At 31.9% G+C, this 23,366-nt stretch overlaps 1 protein-coding gene across 9 annotated transcripts in view; it reads left to right on the forward strand.

The window, feature by feature from the left end:
- LOC142333864 (uncharacterized) overlaps nt 1-23,366 on the forward strand; it is a 782,720-nt gene that overhangs the window by 640,753 nt on the left and 118,601 nt on the right. Inside the window, exons 1-2 of one of the 9 annotated variants that reach the window (XR_012758730.1) lie at nt 3,943-4,119; nt 11,629-11,853. The exons of 6 other annotated variants lie outside the window; for them this stretch is intronic. The gene's annotated coding sequence lies outside the window, so the exon portion shown is untranslated. Of the gene's footprint in view, nt 1-3,942; nt 4,120-11,628; nt 11,854-20,566; nt 20,825-23,366 lie in introns of those variants that run through there. 2 more of the 9 variants (XR_012758732.1, XR_012758731.1) reach the window with 2 other exon arrangements.

Here is a 23,366-nt window from a genome sequence, read left to right on the forward strand (position 1 = left end):
TAGTTTTTGCAAAAATATTTCTTTTCACGTATATTCTGAATACGAACCAAATCGGTTCGTATCGTAATTCTTTCTATGTAAGCAACATGTATTCTGAATACGAGGCAAATCGGACCATAAATACAATTTTTCGAAATATCTCGACGCCAGTGCCACCTAGCGAGGTCCAAACTAATTCAGAAACCTTCTCTGGCATGCGTCCAACCGTTCCCCAAAGTTTCATCGCTATCGGATGAACGGTTTAGGAAGGCATAAGAGACATACAGACAGACAAACATTCATCTTTATATATATAGATTATTAAAATTTATTGCCTTAGAACAAACAAATTGAATTTCACGGCCAATTTTTTTTTTGTTGATAGTCATATCATTCACTTCATATTTTTTCTTTTAATATAACCCTCATGAATCGAAAATCCGTAATGTAATATTGCACTTACTACTTTGTAAGTATAACCCTCGATTTTTATCTTTAAATTCTATTTTACTAATCGAATGTATTTTTGTTTTATTTATTCCTTTTTTAATAAAACTAGTGTAATCGTATGTAAATTAATACTTTTAATTTGTTTTAAAGAAGTGATGGGAATTAAAAAATTGTTTTATCTTCAGTACTTTCATTTACATAAGAGCATTTACTATTAAAACAAGCTGTAGTATATTTTCTTTAAAATTTTATTATTTCAAGTATACTATCAAATTTTTGTACGTTACCTATCAATTATTACTATGTAACGACGCGATTTGTAAAGGTACATTAAATAACGAATAAAATGTTATATTCGAGTCCCGCCGTTAATCAAATGGAAAAAATAGTTGTCAAATTAAAAAATTCGAGATATTTTTTGAAAGTATTCTTTATTACAAATCTAATTGAACTAAAATATAATGTTTTCACACCTTTTTGCCCATTTTCATTTCATTGTTAGGTTACGTCATGTATAGAACTGTACGTTTACAGTTCATTGAATTCGTCGCCTCTTACCGACAAAGTTGTAAGAAACGCCATGATTTTATTATTTATCTATATATCGCGTATATGTTGATATATGCAAAATATATATTATTTTATTTATTTGATTATTTTTGTTCATAAAATCGATTATTTATGGTAAGACTCGGGTTTAATTTCCTCCTTTTTTAATTGTAAAAATAAAAATTTTTCATTTTTTTCTTACTCTTTATAAATTTCTTTGTGTCGAATGAAATGTTGGAGAAAGCCGTGAAGAGCTCTGAAAAGAGGCTTTGAATTTACATCCGACAAGGACATCATCTTACTGACATTATTTTCCGGAACTGATTAAGGTATGTTGATTTCAAAAATGTCTTAAAAATATTATTATTTAATGAAAAACGTCATTTTCAATAATTAAAACAACCGAAGTAATTCAGTAGTGAAAAATATGCGTTTCCTGTGCTCCAACCTTTACTAGCGTCGATGACCTTTTTTTTTTACACAAAAAAGAAATAAAATGAAACCAGATGTATTTGCGATCAGGGTCAAAAATAATATAAGATTTAGGTATTACAATTCTTGTAACAAGTAAAAAAAGAACTTTTGTTGCAGAATATTTGTTAAAATTTCTACTTGGCGGACAAAACTGAAATTTTTCTTTAATTGTTTAAATTAGTTTATCAATTTTTTAATAAAATAATCTTGTTTATTATTATTATTTCGGGAATTTATTTATCAAAAGTTTATACATATATATATATATATATAAATATATATATATATGTATAAACTGTATATATAGATATATATATTAAGGTATTTTTATTACTTATAATAAATGTGGAAACTTAAAATATAACATGTCATCATTTGTTCTTTCAGTTAAAATTTGTTGAACTTAATTGTTATTTTTATTTCCTTGTATGAAGTAAAGAAAGTATTGTCATCGCGAAAAATTTCTTTTTTCAGATTTCAACGGAAATATCCATTTTGACCATCCCTGAATCCATTATGACTAGTTTCGGCAAGACGTCTGTACGTACGTATGTATCTTGAATAACTCAAAAACGATTAACCGTAGCATGTTGAAATTTTGGATTTAGAACTTTTGTAACATGTAGATGTGCACCTTCCAAAAATCCAAAACAAATTGGATTTTGGTCATTTTCTTAACTGCAACAATAAGCCCCGATTGAGAGGTACTCAACTGTATATAATTTTCATTGGTTCCGGAGTTATAGAGAAATTAAATTTTAATTATTAAAATATTTGGTTCTTACAAGCGGAAGGAACGTCGGTTCGAATCAGACTTCATCTCCAACACCGTAGATAAAATACATGTATATAAGTTGAATATATGAATATATTTTTAGATAAATCTCATTATATTTCGTTAGATTGTTAAAAGAAAAATTCAGAAATATATTGTTAAAATATATTTGTTGATCTTCGTAGCGGAAGCATCTCGGGTATTTATCCGGAGGTTCCGGGTTTGAATCCGGGTCAGATTTGGGTTTTTTATATGCTACAAAATTAAATTAATAATTCTCACGCACAAACTTACGTGGTGAAATTTTAAAACAAAAAGGGAAAAAATTTACCGTTATTAAATACTTTACAACACTTACAACTATTAAAAGTTGTATGTAACTTTACATACTTTACAAGTATGTAAATACTTTACGTTTTCTATAGTATCCAACATTATGTTTTTCACACTACATGACTTCCTTGTACGCCTATTAAATTACATATACACATATTTTGCTCCACTTCATTTAAACTTATTTCATTTGAAAGTGAAATACCATCTTCCAAATTCTTAATAAAGCGGACAGTTACACAATCGCTGAAACTAGAGAACGTATGCACAAATTAACATCACAATATTTATATCAAATCAAACAGCGAAGAAATGATCGGCAATAAAAAACAAATAAACGAAATGATGATCAACTCTGACTTAGGGAGAATATTTTCCCACAATTTCAGAGGAGTAATGAACTAAAAGACAAGTTGTTGCAATTTATTAAAGATCGGGCATGTATTACTCAGCGTATATATTGTTCTTGTGAGGATCTATTTTTCAGTCGCTCTGAAGTTAACTTTAATGTAGATAAAATTAAACAGAAATTCCAGAATAATTTTAAAAAATTAAACTAGAAAATATAAAAATAATACGATTTTAAATTATAATTTTCAATTAATATTAAATAATCAGGTGTTTCACCAAATATATTACATTTACATATTATTAAAAGTACAACAAATTTTATTTCACTTATCCCTTGCGGTTTTTTTTTTGTTATTATTGAATAATTAATTATTGTAAAAATATTTTTACATTCATGGTTTAATAATTATTAATAAATCAGTAAATTTAAATAAAAAAAAGTTAAAAAAAAGGAGATGAAGTCTGATTCAAACCGATGTGCCTTCCCTTGTAAGATCCAAATCTTTCATTAATTAAAATTTTATTTGTCTAAAACTATGGAACCGATGAAAATAAGTACCACTTCACTTATGATATATCGTTGAAAAGCTCTCTTAATACTGCATTTAAGAAAAACTCCAAAATCCAATTTTTTGTGAATTTTGGAATTTGCTGGATACTTTTATTCCAGTCGATTGCAATCAAAAGGGGAGGTGCACAACTAGATATTACAACAGTCCTAAATCAAAAATTTCAACATCTACGGCTAATAGTTTTTGAGTTATGCGAATTATATACGTACGTACAGACATCACGTCGAAAAAAGTCAAAATGGATTCATGGATGGTCAACATGCCATGACCTACTTCGTACAAGGAAGAATAAGCGACACATATTTATCTATTCAACGTATTTCATCATATTAAAAGACAAAACCACATCCTTATATTTTATATTACAATTGACTTGCGGTTTAAGTGCTATAGGCTGTATAAAAATAGAAATATCTTATTTGTTTAGTATTAATATTAAAAAAAATAAATGTAGTTTGAATTCATATCCGAACCGGTCTCCGAGCTGTTTATTGGTACCAGGATAACACCTTGTTAATTGTACATCAATGAAACGAGTGGAATTTTTCTTTATTGTTTTTTTAACAGTTTTTGTTATTACTTTTGCAATGGATCATCCTGAATTATATACGGATATGGAGATGAATCCGTATTATGGTAAACTATTATTTATTTATATTTGTAAAAAGCTGGTATGTACATGTATTACACGATTTTCTCAACTACGTCAGTCAAATCATGCACAGTTTTTCAGTTTCAGTTCAATCATTGATAGTTTTATTTCTATAATAAACTTTAAAATATAAGTAACAAAAATAAATTTCCGAATTTTTTTAAATTTTGCGCCCCCCCCCCTATAGTAGGGTTTATTTATTGATTATAATAATACCGAAAATAAGATTTAAATATCATAATATTTAAATTTAAAATTAAAATGTTTTGATTTTACGAACTCTTTTTTTGAACTTCCTTATTCTATGAAGGGGGGGGGAATTTAGTAGAAAAGATTTTTATAAAGAAAAAATACTTAAAAATAATTTTAAAAAAAGTTATTTTAAAAATATTGAAAAAAAACTGAAGTGTAACTTTCACGGTAGAAAAAAAATTAGTTTTAATTTGGATCTGGAGTATATATCAAAAGCCAAAACTATTTAAATTTATTTGCCCTTAAAGTGACAAAGAAAAATATTTATTTTTTTAATATTAAAAATGTAAAGATTTAGTCTTAAAAACAAAAAAAAAAAACAGAAAAAGTTTTTAGAGGTGAGGAATAAATTAAAAGCCCTACCGACTGTAGGTTATTTTTTTCTAAATATTTATAATCTTATTTAAACGTAATATTTTTTCGTCTATTTATTTCGATGATTGCAACAAAAGCGAGTGCGCAACCGTATTTAATTCGCTCGGTTGTGGCGGTACTAGCGGCGACGGTCGGCATTAAATAAACTAATGTTATTTCCCGACTTAGATAGAACAAATTTCGCTTCTACATGGATATACTGGTATAGCCTCAAGGCTTAACGCACCAGGTACCGGAGTCGACCGGACGATAGAGTTCGAGACCCGGCCAGACCGAATAAATTTTTTACATTTTAAATATTACTCCTTTATTTAATTTAACCGCTAGTAGTTTAAAGCATTTTTTTGGGGCGGGGTGCAATTTTCTAATTTAAAATATTGTTATTTTTTAATCGTTAACAAATGTGTCTAAGAAAAACTTGATCTTAATTAGACGAAATCTCGAGGTACTGAGAGTGACCTTGCTGTACAGCCTCACCCCCTTGACCTTTTAAGTTTAAAATTTAACGGCATCAGTGCCCTGACATATAGAAGTAATCTGACCATGTTGGGTCAAAATCGGTCCAGTAGTTCTGGATATATAAGGTATGAAACACCGAACAGACACACGAACATGCAAACATTTCCATCCGGTTTTTGTGGGCTTTTTTTTGGGGGAGTGGGGGGGTTCCTTAGGTATCAAAACGTCAAGATCCGGTGAAAACTCGCATGTGCCCTTAGTTGTAATACTAGACCGATCATAATACTTTTTCTTTTAGAGCTATAGCTATAAAGAGGGGAAAGTAAAAAAATTTCTAATAGTATTTATAATAATCTTTTTTAACAAAGATGCGTAAATAAAGCTTCCTTTAAATCTAAGACCCCCTTTAGTAAGGGCTAAAATAAAAAAAAAAGATTTTCAAAATACTTCTTTTCATTTTAGGTCCGGGGTCTATAATTTGACAAAATTTTAGACATTTTTATCTATAATGTATAAAACATCAGCAAATTAAAAGAAAAAATTTTCAATATTATTACAGTGCGTAGTTTTTTTCTGAAAAAAAAAGGTATTTCTAATTATTTATATTTGCCTTTTAGGTAACAAATTTATTTTTATAATGGTTTTCTCTAAAATGCCTTTAAAAAAAATGAAATCGATTTTTTCGCGATATCTTCTACCACTTGAACGAATTTTGAAAAATGATTATGATTAATATGTTATATTTAGAAATATATTTTATCCCCTATAATAAGGGAACAAAACTATTTAAATTTTAATTGCCGTTAAAGTGACAAATAAAGATAGGATTTTCTTTTAATAATAAAAATTAAGTTAAAACAAAAACAAAATATTATATATTTTATAGAAGAGGCGGATTATTATTACTTTTTTATTTTCTAAAAATATTCATACATAGGTTAAGATTATCAAATTTTCCTAAGTTAAGTTTTCTCTAAAACTAAATTTATTTTGTCTTGTCATTTGACCGGTTTCATGCAGCTCTCCAAGATTCCCTATCTAGTGCTAGTCGTTTCATTTCGGTATACCCCCTACATCCTACATCCCTAACAATTTGTTTTACATATACCAAATGTTGCCTGCCTACACAATTTTTTCCTTCTACCTGTCCCTCTAATACTAAAGCGACTATTCCAGGATGGCCTTTAAGTCTATCTATAATTTTAACTATATTTTTCCAAACGCTTCTTTCTTCATCTATTTGCCGCAACACCTCTTCATTTGTCATTTTATCCACCCGTCTCATTTTCAACGTTCTCCTATAGCATCGCATTAAAAAAAGCTTCTAATCTTTTCTTCTCTGGTATTCCGATCGTCCAAGTTTCACTTCCATATAAAGCGACGGTCCAAACGTATACTTTCAAAAATCTTTTTCTGAAATTTAAATTAATTTTTGATGTAAACAAATTATATTTCTGACTGAAGGCTCGTTTCGCCGCTGTTATATGGCAACTTAAACATCGCTCCTGCTTCGTCCATCTTTAGTAATTCTACTTCTTAAATAACAAAATTCTTCTACCTCCGTAATCTTTCCTCTTCCTATTTTCACATTCAGTGGTCCACCTTCATTATTTCTACTACATCTGAAACCTACAAATCATTCCAAAAGATTAAATATTGTAATTATTGGTTTAAACGTTTTATTGACCTTAATTTCAAAAAAATTGGAGTTTGGGTCGGTTTGAGTCGAACACGCTTTGTAGGTCCAATCGCTTTTGAAAATACTGTTACTGAGTCATTATGCTATTTTAACCAACTTTATCAGTCGATTAACAGAAGTGGAAATCAATCACGGTCGGTTTCAATAAGATAGCGTCACAGTGCGCACAGCTAACAAATCAATGATTTTTTTACGAAATATCTTTGGTGAACGAATAATTTTGAAGGGTTTGTGGCTTGGACGATAGTCCGATGTGACTCCCCCAGCTTATTTTCTACGGGCAATAGTTAAATAAGCAGTGTATCGCAATAGATCACGCACAATTAAAGAAACTAAAACCGGCGATAAAGGCATACGTACGAGACTTTCCTGTACATCAGCTGGTTAAAATATTTGAAAACAAATTGAAGGGTGTGCAGTGTTGAATTAATGTTAGAGGTCATGATTTGAGTTTCACTCAAGTTTCACTTGGACGAAAAACTTTTCCTGACATTTAAATTAATTTTCGATGTAAACAAATTATATTTCTGACTGAAGGCTCGTTTCGCCTGTGCTATTCGGCATTTTATATCGCTCCTGCTTCGTCCATCTTTAGTAATTCTACTTCCCAAATTACAAAATTCTTCTATCTCCGTAATCTTTTCTCCTCCTATTTTCACATTCAGCGGTCCATCTTTGTTATTTCTACTACATTTCATTACTTTTGTTTTGTTCTTGTTTATTTTCACGCGATAGTTCTTGCGTAGGACTTCATCTATGCCGTTCATTGCTTCTTCTAAATCGTTTTTACTCTCGGCTAGAATTACTATATCATTAGCAAATCGTAGCATCTTTATCTTTTCACCTTGTACTGTTACTCCCCGGATCTAAATTGTTCTTTAACATCATTAAAAGCTAGTTCCATGTAAAGATTAAAAAGTAACGGGGATAGGGAACATCGTTATCGGACCCCTTTCTTATTACGGCTTCTTTCTTATGTTCTTCAACTATTATTGTTGCTGTTTGGTTCCTGTAAATGTTAGCAATTGTTCTTCTATGTTTGTATTTGAACCCTAATTTTTTTTAAATGCTCAACATTTTATTCCAGTCTACGTTATCGAATGCCTTTTATAGGTCTATAAATGCCAAATATGTCGGTTTGTTTTTCTTTAATCTTTCTTCTACTATTAATCTGAGGCCTAAAATTGCTTCCCTTGTCCCTATACTTTTTGTGAAACCAAATTGGTTTTCTCCTAACACTTTTTCCACTCACTTCTCAATTCTAAAACTAACATCCTCTCCAAAATAAGAGCTTACAATTTTCAAAAATGTCTACATTTAAATTCAGCAGTTTGTAATTTTGAAAAATTGTAGACATGTATAAAATACGAAAAAGTATTATAATAATAATTATTATTTTAAATATAATCAAGCCAAATTTAAAGAAAATCAAAGTTTTGTTTATTTGAAATTTGAAACTTTTGATGGTTAAATTTTATTTCAGTAATCATTATAATCGATTACAAAGCCGTATTAATATAGCGGCCCTAAAATTTTGAAAAATTTCGTAAAATTACAGAGCAGATATAAATAATTTAAAAAAAAATATTTTTTTTAAAAATCTACCTCTACCTGTTAAATTTAAATATATGTTTTTTGGTGTTTTGCTCTGTCTCCCTTCGGTTAAAAAATATTTTTTTTTTATTTTTTAAAGTTTATAGAGGTACGGAGAAGTGTCTACAATTTTTTTTTTAAATTATAGACTCGTTACTTAAAATACAGAAAAAGTTTTATTCCAATTTTAACATTTATTGAACGGGTTGTTAGATTTAGAGAAAAATTTATGTAGAGAAAATTCATGTAAGAGTATAACTCTTTTTTAGGAAAATGTTTCTAAGGAAAGAAAGAGGGAAGAAATCAAGAAAAGAAGAATAGAAGTGGGAAATAAAATAAATTTATTTCCCACCTCTAAAAACTATTTTTTTTTTTTTGTCTTCAGTCATTTGACTGGTTTGATGCAGCTCTCCAAGATTCCCTATCTAGTGCTAGTCGTTTCATTTCAGTATACCCTCTACATCCTACATCCCTAACAATTTGTTTTACATATTCCAAACGTGGCCTGCCTACACAATTTTTCCCTTCTACCTGTCCTTCCAAAATTAAACCGACTATTCCAGGATGCCTTATTATGTGGCCTATAAGTCTGTCTCTTCTTTTAATTATACTTTTCTAAATGCTTCTTTCTTCATCTATTTGCCGCAATACCTCCTCAAAAACTCCTCAAAAACTATTTATCGGTAATATACTCGTATATATTATTTAATCTCAGTATTTTATTTTTTTATTATTAATAAACGGGGAAGTAATCAAATACTGATTTGTTATATAAATTATCTATTGTGGAATACTGCTGAACTAATTAATTAATATTTACTGTGGTTTTCCTTGATCGATCCAGGAAAATCCTTTGGCAGTTTATTTTATTAACCTTGGCCTAGCGTATTCATTCTTAACCTGATTTATGTAATGTTTTATTATGAATATCGAATAGAAAGAGTGTTTCTTATATACACGAGATCTGTTAAGAACGTAACCGACCATTTTTTATTACGCTTCAACGGAGATGTTTAGAGACATGCGGTTAGCAACGTGGTGTTTCGCATAATCTCTTCTGTAATAACATGTTCTCGGATTGTTGATATCTCGTTTAGTTTTCGTGTTATTGTTACTTTAGTGTAACATGTTAGTATCGATTTTTGTAATTTTTGATTTTCTAGAGCGATGATGCAACGTAAAATTTTGCGTGAAACTGTGAAAAACATTCACAGAAACGTTTCAAATTCTGAAACGAGATTACAGAGACGATGCTGTGGGTCGAAGGAAAACCTTCGACTTCAACAGATGACATCAACGATCTGGTGCGTGCAAATATCACATGGATGATACCGTAACATTTTATCTGAAAAATTGAACGTGCATCGAGTCGCAGCAAGGTTTGATGACCGAACAGCAGAAAGAAAATCGATTTGACGTTTGTCGACAACTTCTTGAAAAAGCCGATGACGACGAAACATTCAAGGATCGTAAAGGGAGACGAAAGTTGGTTTTACGGCTACGTCATCGTGACAAAAGGTCAATCATGACAATGGATTAGAAAAGGATCACGCCCCAAGAAAGCACGTCAGTCTCGATCCAATTTTAAAGTGGTGCTCCTGTTTTTTTTTCCAATTTTAATGGAATTGCGCGTTTTCAATTCTTGTCTCAAGGTGAACCGGTGAACTGTACGTACTATCAAGGCGTTTTACAACGGTTACGTGAAAAAATCAGCAAAAAGAGACCAGAGATGTAGCGAGACAACTCATTGTTCTTTCATCACGCCTCTCCTTCGTTTTTAAGGGCAACGGCAGCCCGAGTGCTCTCCAATCGTGTAAATTTAAACCGATATTTGTTTTGGTTCCGCCTAGCAGCTGATGAGCTGGGCGTCTGCGGGGAGGTCCAGTCGAACGAACACGTGATGTTCGACCGCCCAGCTCTTGGGTAAGGGGGGCAGAACTCAAGTCACCCTGAAACTTAGAGGTCAAGGGGAAAATTGGCCACACAAGCGACGAGTCAATGTGGCGAGAGCGACATTGTCAGACCGTGTGGGAGTTCCTTGATGCGGTTGCTTTGTTCAACCGACATCAGTAGTTTACCTAAGGGAAAAGACTTCTACCGCGCTGCGGTAGGAATCTAACTGAGAGATACGGCTGGTCACCAGCCAATTAAGTCTCCAATCGCTTTAATAGTAGACAGGTACTTGCTGGCATTCAGCGTCCTAGGTGTGGCAGCGAATTATTGTCTTTGAAGAAATATATTTAATTATCGATAGTCATATATGTTTTAATAGTCGATGGGGTGCGCTTACTCATTTTAGTGATATATGACAAGCGAGTGGTGTATGTCACCACGCTTAATTCCGCTCATTTTAGGTTAGCTCTAGGATCTAGTTAGGACACCGGTCGCTAAACTGTTTTCTAGGCTCAGTAGCCGTTTGTAGCATAGACATTCCATCTTATGCTTTAGGACGATCGATTCAGTTTGTGGCGGGAGAAATGCCTACCAACCTAATCATCACGACGGTGTGCCCGCACACTCGGCTTTTTCAATTCGTCAGTTTTATACCAAAAATCAAATGACAGTCCTTCCTCACCTTCCTATCTGCCGGGTCTATAGACCCGGCTCTTTGCGATTTTTTCATATTTCTGAAATTAAAATCGGTGATGAAAGAACGCCGTTTTGAACTGTTGTTGACATTAAAGCAAATTCGTCGTGGACCTTAACGGCCATTTGAAATGAAGCTATCCAGGAATGCTTCGCGAGGTGGAAGCACTGCTGGTAAAAGTGTGTGAGTAGGGGAGGGAAGTAATTTGAAAGGGACAAGAACGAATAATCTGTAAAATTAATAATAAATTAAAAAAAAAAATAATGTTCGTTTTTTTCTGCGCAGATCTCGTGTATAAATGTACTTTTTTTTATATAGGCCAGTAAACTGTTTGTATTAATTTTATGATTTTTTAAATCCTAAAGGATGACAATTTGAATGGGTTTTCTTTAAAAAGAAATGTTTTTGAAGAAAAACCATATTATTTATGATATATGTTATTCCTTTGATTATTTAACATAAACAGTTATCCTTAGTTATAAAAGCAGTGTACATTTATTAATTTTTTTTTTTTTTTTTTTTATTCAGGAAAGAGAGTCCGTCGTTCATTTCGTTTTACGTTTGGAAATCTATTTGGCGGACGTCGTATCGGTGGTTTAGGCTAGAATGTAGAGCTACATTGTAGGTAACAGCTACAATTGAAATGAAAGTATTCGTAAAGCAGGGATACGAAGTATATATATATATATATACTACTTATTTACTTAAAAATAAAAAATATTATCTAAAACAAATAAAACATTAATATTTTAACTTGTTTTATTTTATATATTTCTTTATACGTTTTTTTCCCTGAACCTATATACCGGGTGTCCGAGAATGCACTTCACGATTTTAAATTAAATTTACTTTATTACATTTAGAATTTAAAATAAATGCGTTTCATTAAATGAAAGTAGAAAGTGTAAAGGTTTTTTTACATCTTAAAATAACTAGATACTAACACTATTCATGACCCAGATGTCAAAACTCTTCGTTCAGTACTCTGGCCAGCGTCTACAAGAATCCTTTCCCCATATTTGGTGCAAGTGGTTAAACGACTGGATTTTTTCTTGTCCTTTAAATAACCCAAAAGAAAAATTCCGTCAGTGTCAAATCGGGACTTTTGCGATAGCCAAGCGACGGGAGCTTCTCTGCCTATCTTTTTTCTTTTTCTGTTTAGCCTCTGAAACCAACGTAAGTTTTTTTTTTTGTCATATTTAATAAATATAATTATTGTAATAATTAATAAATAGTTTTTTTAATAATAGTAAAAAAATGATTACATAAACATTTTAAATGTTTTATTTACAATATTCATTTTTATTTTCTGTTATATTTATCACAATAATTTTTGTTTTTTTTTTTTGTTATAAAAGAGTGGGCATCAACAGATATCTGTAGTTTTACGCGTGGTGAAATTTAGTGGCGTATGAAGAGATACCTGAACGGGATTCAAACCCGGGACCTCTACACGAAATGCCGAGATGCTAACTACTCAGCCACGGAAGTTAGCTTTTTAGTTTTAAATACCACTACGATTAATATTTTTGCACCTAAAATTTTTTTCTTTTTTTTAACCTTCGAATTGGTTAACCATGGTTAACCATTTTGGAGAGGATGTGTGAAAATTGTGTGAAAAAAACAAGATTTGTAGCGTGTGTGAAAATGCCATGCCTCACCGGGATTCGAACCCGGGGAACTGTGGATGAAAGACCGAGACGCTACCACTCGCGCAACGGAAGCCGACTCGTAAAACTTTTGAAAATAATGATTTAAACTAATTCCTGATGATGATATATTTATGAAACTAGTTGAACAATTTAAATTGATAAATAAAAAATTAAAATTTAGTAAAATTTTTTATAAATTATTTAAATATAATGAGTGATGCACGAAATTATGCTACAATTATTTTGGTAATAATTGTTTAGGTTAATAATTATTAATATGTTTTATGTTGGCAGTAGCGACACCTGTTCATGAATATTAGTTTCTTCTCTTTCTGAGTGCGCTGGTTGCGTATCGTTCCAAGACGGTTGACACAGGAAGATTCTGTTATTTTTAATGAAACGAAAAGTACGGTGTTTGTACAAAGATGGTTTCGTGCACATTTTCAAACTCGGTGGTCGTCTTATTTAAAACAATACGTAAATTAATAAAACTAATATGTGTTAAAATGGCTTAATACTGTACTGCAGTTCAGTATTTACAAGCAGTAATATTATATATTACAAGCAGTAATATATAATAAAATAAAATTCAGTACGCTAAACTACACTATTACACACCTGGTAAAAATAATATTCAGAACTCTATTCAAAATACAAATTAACCTATAAAAACTGTTCACAATCACTGATACTGTGCGTAATTAGACTGAACACCCGTGGTGTGCAAACTACGTAAATGAATTAAGAAACACATATTAAAACAACAGTACCTAAATAGAAACAATTACACAAACATTAAAAAAAAATTAATAAAATTTACATTTTACTCTTCCAGAAATCTTTTTTAAAACAAGATGCCATTGTTGTTTAGTTGAATTCAGTAACTAAAAGAAGAATCAATCGACCACTTCCCTTTAATTGAACATCGTAATTTCCGAAAGTGTAATAATATAGCACAATGAACTATAAGAGAGAATTAAAATATTCAGCACAATCACACATTCAATTAGAAAATAAATGAAAGAATAAAACTTATCGCAAACGACGAATAAACTAAATTAGTTTCTTTTTAAGTTTATAAAACTTTATTTTTTTCGAAAATCATCGCGGTTAAGACGTAACGTGGTTAGACCTCTCGCTGATAACACTGATAAATATAATTTTTGTTTCCTAACATGCAATACATGATTTTAATCTATTTTTGACGCTGAAAACGAATATAAACTCATAATCTTTCTATCACCCACTATTTTTGAAAATGTTTAAATTTTAATTAAAGGAGTTATTTTATTTTCAACGTATAGTTAGCATTTCAAGCTCCTATATATTTTTTTTTTGTTAGCTAATTTTTTATTGTTTAACATAATTTGTAACCTATAAATAAACAATAACAGACAAAGAATTAAATCATATCGTAGTAACATAATATGACATCATATCTAATACTGAAGAGTGAGCCTTCATGGACAAGATTAATCATGTTTGTCCAGGTCAAAACATTTATCTGAAAACACACCTGTGTTGTTTGTATTAAGCACTGGATTTAGCAATGAATTAATTTTGTTCAGTCTTAAGTTTGTTAACAGTGCAGTGTCATAATACTTCGAAATTGTGTAAATGACGTGGAGGCTTTTTGTTATGTATATGTTGAGTTTACCGTAAAATCAAATAGAAAAAATATTACACCTTTAAATAAAAAAGCATATAATTTGTACTTTCAGTGTAAAATTGGTGATCAGGATAAGAAATGGGCTCCTCATATAGTATGTACTAATTGTTCTGTATATTTAAGAGGATGGCTGAAAGGTACACAGAAGGCTTTGCCATTTGGTGTACCTATGGTTTGGCGTGAACCAAAGGATCATGTAACCGATTGTTACTTTTGTTTCAGGAATTTAAAAAAAATTTAAACATACTCTAAAATATCCTTCATTGCAATCCGCAATCAGGCCTGTACCTCACAGTGAAATTATTCCAGTTCCTAAGCCACCTGTGAATGTATGCTTCGAAAGCAGCGATGAAGAATCAGGCACTACTGAAAAAGACAACAATGATTTTGATTTTGAATTATCTTCCGATAAGCCACATCTTATATCACAAGGTGAATTAAAATCGAGCTGAACTGTTAGGATTAAGACTGCAAGCTTGAAATTTACTTAAAAAAATACAAAAATTTCGGGCTTTCGAAGCCGATAAAAAGAACTTCTCAGTACTTTATTGATGAAAATAATTTGGTTTATCGCACAAATACTGATGACCTTATGTTGCGCTTATGACAAGTTCATAAACCTGAGGACTGGCGTCTTTTGATAGATTCGTCCAGGTATACTTTAAAAGCGATTGTACTACACAACGGTAACAAATATACTTCGATACCGATCGCTTACGGTATTAATTTGAAAGAAACATACGATGTGATGAAAGATGTTCTTGGAAAAATAAATTATAAAAAACATAGCTGGAAAGTATGTGGTAATTTAAAGTAATAGTTATTTTATTAGGGGTGAAGTTAGGCTATACCAAATATAAGTGCTTTCTTTGCGAATGGGACAGTCGAGCTAGGGATAAACATTATGTTACCAAAGAGTGGAAGAAACGACAAAACTTAACTCCAAATGGGAAAAATATTATTCATGAGCCCTTAAATGAACCCAAAAAAATATTTTTACTCCCTCTCCATATCAAGCTATGACTAATGAAAATCTTTGTAAAACCAATGAAGAAGAATAGTCCCGAATTTTTTTACATCAGCCAGAAATTTCCGAACGTAAATGAAGGAAAATTTAAAGAAGGAATATTTGTCGGTCCTCAAATAAAAGAGCCGGTCAAACATGATGATGTATTTAACTCGATGTTAAATAAAATGTAGAAAGTCCATTTGAAGTGTTTCATTTAAAGTCGTTTGCAAAACTTTTCTCGGCATACAAAAATCCGACAATTACCACGAAATTGTAAATCAGCTTCTTATTTCATACAGAGCTGTGGGATGTGATATGTCATTGAAAATACATTTCCTCCACTCACATCTGGTTTTTTTCCCCGGACAACCTCGGAGACGTTAGTGATAAACACGATGAACGTTTCCACCAAGACATTTTGGTGATGGAAAGCCGCTATAAAGGGAAATGGAATACTAACATGCTAGCCGATTACTTTTAATTCAGGATGTACTCAAGGTTGTTGTTAAAAGAAAAGCATCAGCGAAACATTCTAACACAGGTATGACCATGAAAAATTATAAATTTTACAGATTTTAAATATATTTCCATTAATTTTTTTTTTGAAGAGTAATTTATTTTAAACTAAGGGTGGTAGAAAAATTATATTTACAGATCTGTAATGTACGCAAAAAAGCAATTCAAGAAATGTTACAGAACAGTTACAGAAACATAAAAAAAAATGTGTTTTTGTCTCAGTGTAATCGGAAGTCGGCTGTATTGTCAAACTTATTTCTATTTTGGTTTATTTTTTATATAGATTGACACTTAGCAACCACAAGTATTTCCTACACGAGAAGGTATATCAGGTAACTAATTAGAAAACTGATTCGACATCGCATATCTTTTACCGGATGTAATTAATTCCATATCGTATTAATTATCTTTTTTTTTAAAGGATATCCTTTAAGTCAGGATTATATAAAAGGCTGGAATATTTGTACATAACTTATAAACCAACACTACAAGCAGTAGATCGTTTGATTTTTTCTTTTTTATAATGAAACAGAAAACTGTTATTAGCATCTTAACTTTTCTAGTATTATTTTATCTCATTGGTATTGCACAGGCTGATGATGGATTGTACCAGGATATTGATAAGGAAAATCAACACCAGAGTAAGTTATTTATTTATATATATATATATATACACTAGGTATGTGAGAAAAGTAATGAGACTAACTTTTAACTTAATTTTTATTTTTTTCAAACAGCAATATTATCCCCTTAAAAAGTAGTTCCCTTGGGCCGCTATACACCAGAAGAGTCGTTATTCTCACTCCTGGTAGCAGCGCTGGAAGACTTCAACAGGTAGGGCTTTTAACCGGTCGGTCACAGTCTTTTGAATGTTCTCCAGGGTTCCAAAATGACATCCTTTTAAGACATGTTATAATTTCGAGAAAAGGAAAAAGTCAAAGGAATCAACTGAGGTGAATAGTGGCCGTGGGGGGGGGGTTGAGGAACCGTGGGAATGAGTTTTGAGGTCAAACATTCCCTGATGGAAATGGCCGTGTGACACGGGGCATTGTCATGATGAAGCATCCACTTGTCTGCAATGTCTGGTCTCACGCGAATCGCTCTTTTTCTGAGCCTTTCAAGGACACCTTTGTAAAACACTTGGTTGACGGTTTGTCCTGGAGGAACAAATTATTTATGCCCCTACTGTCAAAAAAGTAAATCGGCACGATTTTGATCTTTGATTTGCTCATTCGACATTTTTTCGGTCGAGGAGATTACGGGGTGTACCACTTTTCGCTTTGCCGCTTTGTTTCAAGATCGTACTCAAATATCTAGGATTCATCACCTGTGATCACACGATCGAAGAATTCTTGGTCGTTGTCAATCCTCTCAAGAAGATCGACGTACACTTTTGTTCGATTGTCCTTCTGTTCCGTTATGAGGTTTTTCGCACAAACCTTTCGCATGTCCCAATCGTCTGTCAAATTTGATGTACGATGAAAGCGTTTAAATTTAACTGTTCGCTCATCATCCTTATTGTTAAACGACGGTCTGATCTAACAAGAACCCTTACACACTCAATGTTTTCGTCAGATTTTGTAGTTGAAGGTCTCTCTGAGCGAGGTTGATCTACGATGTGTTCTCAGCCTTCCAAAAATGATTTGTGCCGGCGGAAAATTTGTGGTCTTGATAAGCAATGTTTCATGTAGGCCTGTTTCAACTTTTCAAAGGTCACACTCGCGCATTCCCCAAGTTTAACACAAAACTTGGAGAATCGCACAACGTCGCTCTAAATTACGATGCTCCATTTTCGTAACACAAAAACACAACTTCACTGATGGCGCTGTCAAAAATAATGTGTTGGCTGAACGGAGTTGAAACTCGTACTGAGCATGTGGAAGGGATGAACAAACCGGTCTAGCCCAGATCGGTAGACACAGCATTGCCAGATCGCTCGCAGTGTTACCATTACTTTTCTCACACACCTCGTATATATACACTAGTTCCCCATTACAGCTTTGCCAGCTTTACTTGCGTTTTCGCTACGGGAAACGCAAGTAACATACATTTTTATGTAATACATTTTTTATTTTATTATATTTAGTCAAGTAACCGGTGGCAGGGTGCTGCCACCGGTCACACATGACAGTGGGTATGGTAGTTGAGCCACAGTGCCGTATATTTTCGCAGCCCTTAAATTACAAGAAACCCCGAAGAATATTTGCAAGTCCAAATCTACTGAATATCTCGTTTACTATAATCGGGAGTTACAAAAATTTATAATTATTGTTCAAAAATCTTTCACCTTTCTTCATCCCCTTTCAAGGTCGAATTTCAGAAATCAGTAAATTGATTTGTTGTAATGAAGATTACACTCACCAAATTCATGTCTTCATTTGTTATCGAGAAATTAAAAAACATCTAATATGACACCACATGACTTCCTTTTACGCATATTAAATTACATATACTCATTTTTTGCTGCACTTCATTTAAATTTATTTCCTTTGAAAGTGAGATACGATCCTCTAATTCTTTAATAAAAGTGGAATATTGGTTTTTATTGACATCAAATATTTATACAATTAATAATTCAACAATCTTACCTGAAATATTAGGTTAGAGTAAAACTCCCCGGCACTACTCGATTGCAATCAAAAAGGGAGGTGCATAACTAGAGTTTACAACAGTCGTAAATGCAAAATTTCAACATCATACGACTAATGGTTTTTGAGGATCTGTCAAAGGTAAAACAAAATAGCCTTTGGAAATAAAATTATTCTAATATACTAAGATCGTGCTTAATGTTTAAAAAAAAATTGTTTTCGTAAGCAAATTATTTCTAATTCCGAAAGAAAATAACTATACTGATCTTTTTCTTTAAAAATTTAAATCATTATAAGGAACCTAAAATCGATATTACTGTAGCCAACAAGAGGAAGGCACGGGCTTCGCGACACCGATTTGAACCATATTGCGTGTGTGAATAGTACACTGTTTACGCGTCTTCTATCACAAAATACTAGAACACAATATTCAATTATACTCAAGAAAAATTTCTATAGTATTAGAATATATGTATTTTATATTAGTTAATATATTAATTTTTTTCATGTTGCTCAAGTAATTATGATGTGTGAACGTGTCGGTACCGTAGCCATGCAAAAATCGGTTCAAATCCGACTTCATATATATATATATATATATATATATATATATATATATATATTTAACTTTTTTTAAATTTAAATATAAATTTATTAAAGATTTTTTATTTAAATTACATACATAAAATTTTATTTCACTAATAACTTCTGATTTTTTTTCATATATTTGCATTGTTATTATCTAATTAAAATTATCGAATTATGCTGTTTTTTTTTTTTTTTTACAGTCAGAGGTTAATAATTAATTATTAGTACATAAATATATTTAAATGAAAAATAAAATTAATATATGTATATGAAGTCGGATTCGAACCGACGTGCATTCCCCTTGTAAGATCCAAATATTTCATTAATTAAAATTTCATTTGGATATAATTCTGGAACCGATGATAATAAGTACGACTTACGATAAATCGTTTTAAAGCTCTCAATGAGAGCTTATTACTGCAGTTAAAAAAAAAGTCCAAAATCTAAACGTTAAAAATTGAAACCCCGCTTTATTCAGAGGTTTGACTGTATACACATTTTTGGTCCAGTCGATTACAATCAAAAGGAGAGATGCACAAATAGATGTCACTCCTAAATACAAAATGTCTACAACCTACGGCTAATCGTTTTTTATTTATGCGAGATTCATACGTATATACGTACGTACAGACGTCACGCCGAAACTAATCAAAATGGATTCAGGGATGGTAAAATGGATATTTCCCTTGAAATCAAGGTCACGAGGGAGAGAGAGACAGAAAGAACACTGTCATTCCCGCAGTGCCGACCCTGGCGTGCTAGTGGAAGTTAGTTTTATTTACTCCGCGTGTGTTCTGCTAAAAACCCTTGTACGATATTCTCAAATGTGATAAAGTGTAGAATTAGATTATTATCCCGCTTCCAGCTATTCTATTCGATTCTTTTATTTTACAGAAAACTTTAACCGTGGCCTTAAAAAGCCCCAGAATAAAAGTTTTGGAGCACCACCCCCCACTAATTTTGCCTACGAGCCGTCACTGCCAGTGGATCCAGAAAATGCAGGTGATTTTAATGACGACAATGATGTCAGAGTGATTGTGTTCCACTCTCCTATCTATGAGGACCTTAAATTCGTAATAGATTTTACAGTGATCGTTCTACCTCAAAGAAATTGAATAATATCGATAATACTGGACGGTCTGGACCGTTAAGGATTCTTCCAGATTCGTTCTCATTCATTTTAGGATCCCGAAGCCTTTTAGGCTGCCAGTGACTTTGTAAATGGGTTTACGGTACTTACTTTATTAAGTTCGTTTAGATAAGCTTTTATATCGGCTCGCATACGTCCCGTAAGTCCCAGCTGTTAGGATTTCTTCTTTTCGTTTTGTCTAATTCTAATTCCTTTCAGGAAAACCAAATTAGTATTATAAAGAAATTTTTATTTTTATTAAGTTATAGTATAAAATTAATATTGAGTAAAAAGTATAATTATTTTTATTTTCAGATAGAAGAGTCCGTGGTTTCCGATTTAGTAATATATTTGGTGGTTCTGCGTTTGGTGGCCTAGATTGGAAACCAACTCCTAAGCAATCCGATTCGAAAAACGTTACAAATAAGGTCCAAAAATGTGTTCCATGTTAGAAAATTCATCAAATTGAATTTTAGTTCACAATACTCCCGCGTTAACCAGTAACTTATACAGAAAAATAAATATTACTTTTTGTTTAATTTTGTATATTTTTTAATAAATTTTTCCTTATAATTTATTCGTATAATTTTTGTACGGTATCATTTATCAAAATATAGAAAGCGTAAACGCATACACGCGCATTAGTGTTGATAATGCTAATAATTCAATGGATGGAGTGGCATAACGCAAAAGGAGATGAAAGGTAGCAAGAAGCCAATCACCGATCCAATAATTCACTCCCTACAATGAGCCTTAATCGAGTTTTTTTAGTAAATTATGATGAGTGATAAATAAATTTATATAAATCTTTTTACACGAACCCTTTACACATGTTTATATGTCTAAATAATCCTTTCAAATACCGATATTAGATTATTAACCGTAGAAAAAAATTCCCTTTTTCTTGATAAAAAAATAAAAATATTATTTTGTGACGTAAAAATTAAACGACTTTTTATCTATAAGGCATAGTCCTATCTCACATTGACGGAACATAATACTCGTATATAAACAACACAGTTGTTGGAATTTCCTGTCATGTAGCTTTTTTTCACGCACGTTTTAGCCGCATATAACCTAATTATAAAATATAAACCTATAAATATAGGTATTTTTTTTTTTTGTCTTCAGTCATTTGACTGGTTTGATGCAGCTCTCCAAGATTCCCTATCTAGTGCTAGTCGTTTCATTTCAGTATACCCTCTACATCCTACATCCCCAACAATTTGTTTTACATACTCCAAACGTGGCCTGCCTACACAATTTTTCCCTTCTACCTGTCCTTCCAATATTAAAGCGACTATTCCAGGATGCCTTAGTATGTGGCCTATAAGTCTGTCTCTTCTTTTAACTATATTTTTCCAAATGCTTCTTTCTTCATCTATTTGCCGCAATACCTCTTCATTTATCACTTTATCCACCCGTCTGATTTTTAACATTCTCCTATAGCACCGCATTTCAAAAGCTACTAATCTTTTCTTCTCAGATACTCCGATTGTCCAAGTTTCACTTCCATATAAAGCGACACTCCAAACATACACTTTCAAAAATCTTTTCCTGACATTTAAATTAATTTTTGATGTAAACAAATTATATTTCTTACTGAAGGCTCGTTTAGCTTGTGCTATTCGGCATTTTATATCGCTCCTGCTTCGTCCATCTTTAGTAATTTTACTTCCCAAATAACAAAATTCTTCTACCTCCATAATCTTTTCTCCTCCTATTTTCACATTCAGCGGTCCATCTTTGTTATTTCTACTACATTTCATTACTTTTGTTTTGTTCTTGTTTATTTTCACGCGATAATTCTTGCGTAGGACTTCATCTATGCCGTTCGTTGTTTCTTCTAAATCCTTTTTACTCTCGGCTAGAATTACTATATCATCGGCAAATCGTAGCATCTTTATCTTTTCACCTTGTACTGTTACTCCGAATCTAAATTGTTCTTTAACATCATTAACTGCTAGTTCCATGTAAAGATTAAAAAGTAACGGAGATAGGGAACATCCTTGTCGGACTCCCTTTCTTATTAGGGCTTCTTTCTTATGTTCTTCAATTGTTATTGTTGCTGTTTGGTTCCTGTACATGTTAGCAATTGTTCTTCTATCTCTGTATTTGAACCCTAATTTTTTTAAAATGCTGAACATTTTATTCCAGTCTACGTTATCGAAAGCCTTTTCTAGGTCTATAAACACCAAGTATGTCGGTTTGTTTTTCTTTAATCTTCCTTCTACTATTAATCTGAGGCCTAAAATTGCTTCCCTTGTCCCTATACTTTTCCTGAAACCAAATCGGTCTTCTCCTAACACTTCTTCCACTCTCCTCTCAATTCTTCTGTATAAAATTCTAGTTAAGATTTTTTATGCATGACTAGTTAAACTAATTAGTTAAACTGTATTCTGTATTCTTCACATTTATCTGCCCCTGCTTTCTCTGGTATCATAACTATAACACTTTTTTTGAAGTCTGATGGAAATTCCCCATTTTCATAAATATTACACACCAGTTTGTATAATCTATCAATCGCTTCCTCACCTGCACTGCGCAGTAATTCTACAGGTATTCCGTCTATTCCAGGAGCCTTTCTGCCATTTAAATCTTTTAATGCTCTCTTAAATTGAGATCTCAGTATTGTTTCTCCCATTTCATCCTCTTCAACTTCCTCTTCTTCCTCTATAACACCATTTTCTAATTCATTTCCTCCGTATAATTCTTCAATATATTCCACCCATCTATCGACTTTACCTTTCGTATTGTATATTGGTGTACCATCTTTGTTTAACACATTATTAGATTTTAATTTATGTACCCCAAAATTTTCCTTAACTTTCCTGTATGCTCCGTCTATTTTACCAATGTTCATTTCTCTTTCCACTTCTGAACACTTTTCTTTAATCCACTCTTCTTTCACCAGTTTGCACTTCCTGTTTATAGCATTTCTTAATTTCCGATAGTTCCTTTTACTTTCTTCATCACAAGCATTCTTATATTTTCTACGTTCATCCATCAGCTGCAATATATCGTCTGAAACCCAAGGTTTTCTACCGGTTCTCTTTATTCCGCCTAAGTTTGCTTCTGCTGATTTAAGAATTTCAAATATAATAAAATAACTATT

This window comes from Lycorma delicatula, chromosome 13 (genome assembly GCF_047948215.1).
Source record: "Lycorma delicatula isolate Av1 chromosome 13, ASM4794821v1, whole genome shotgun sequence".
NCBI lineage: Eukaryota > Metazoa > Arthropoda > Insecta > Hemiptera > Fulgoridae > Lycorma > Lycorma delicatula.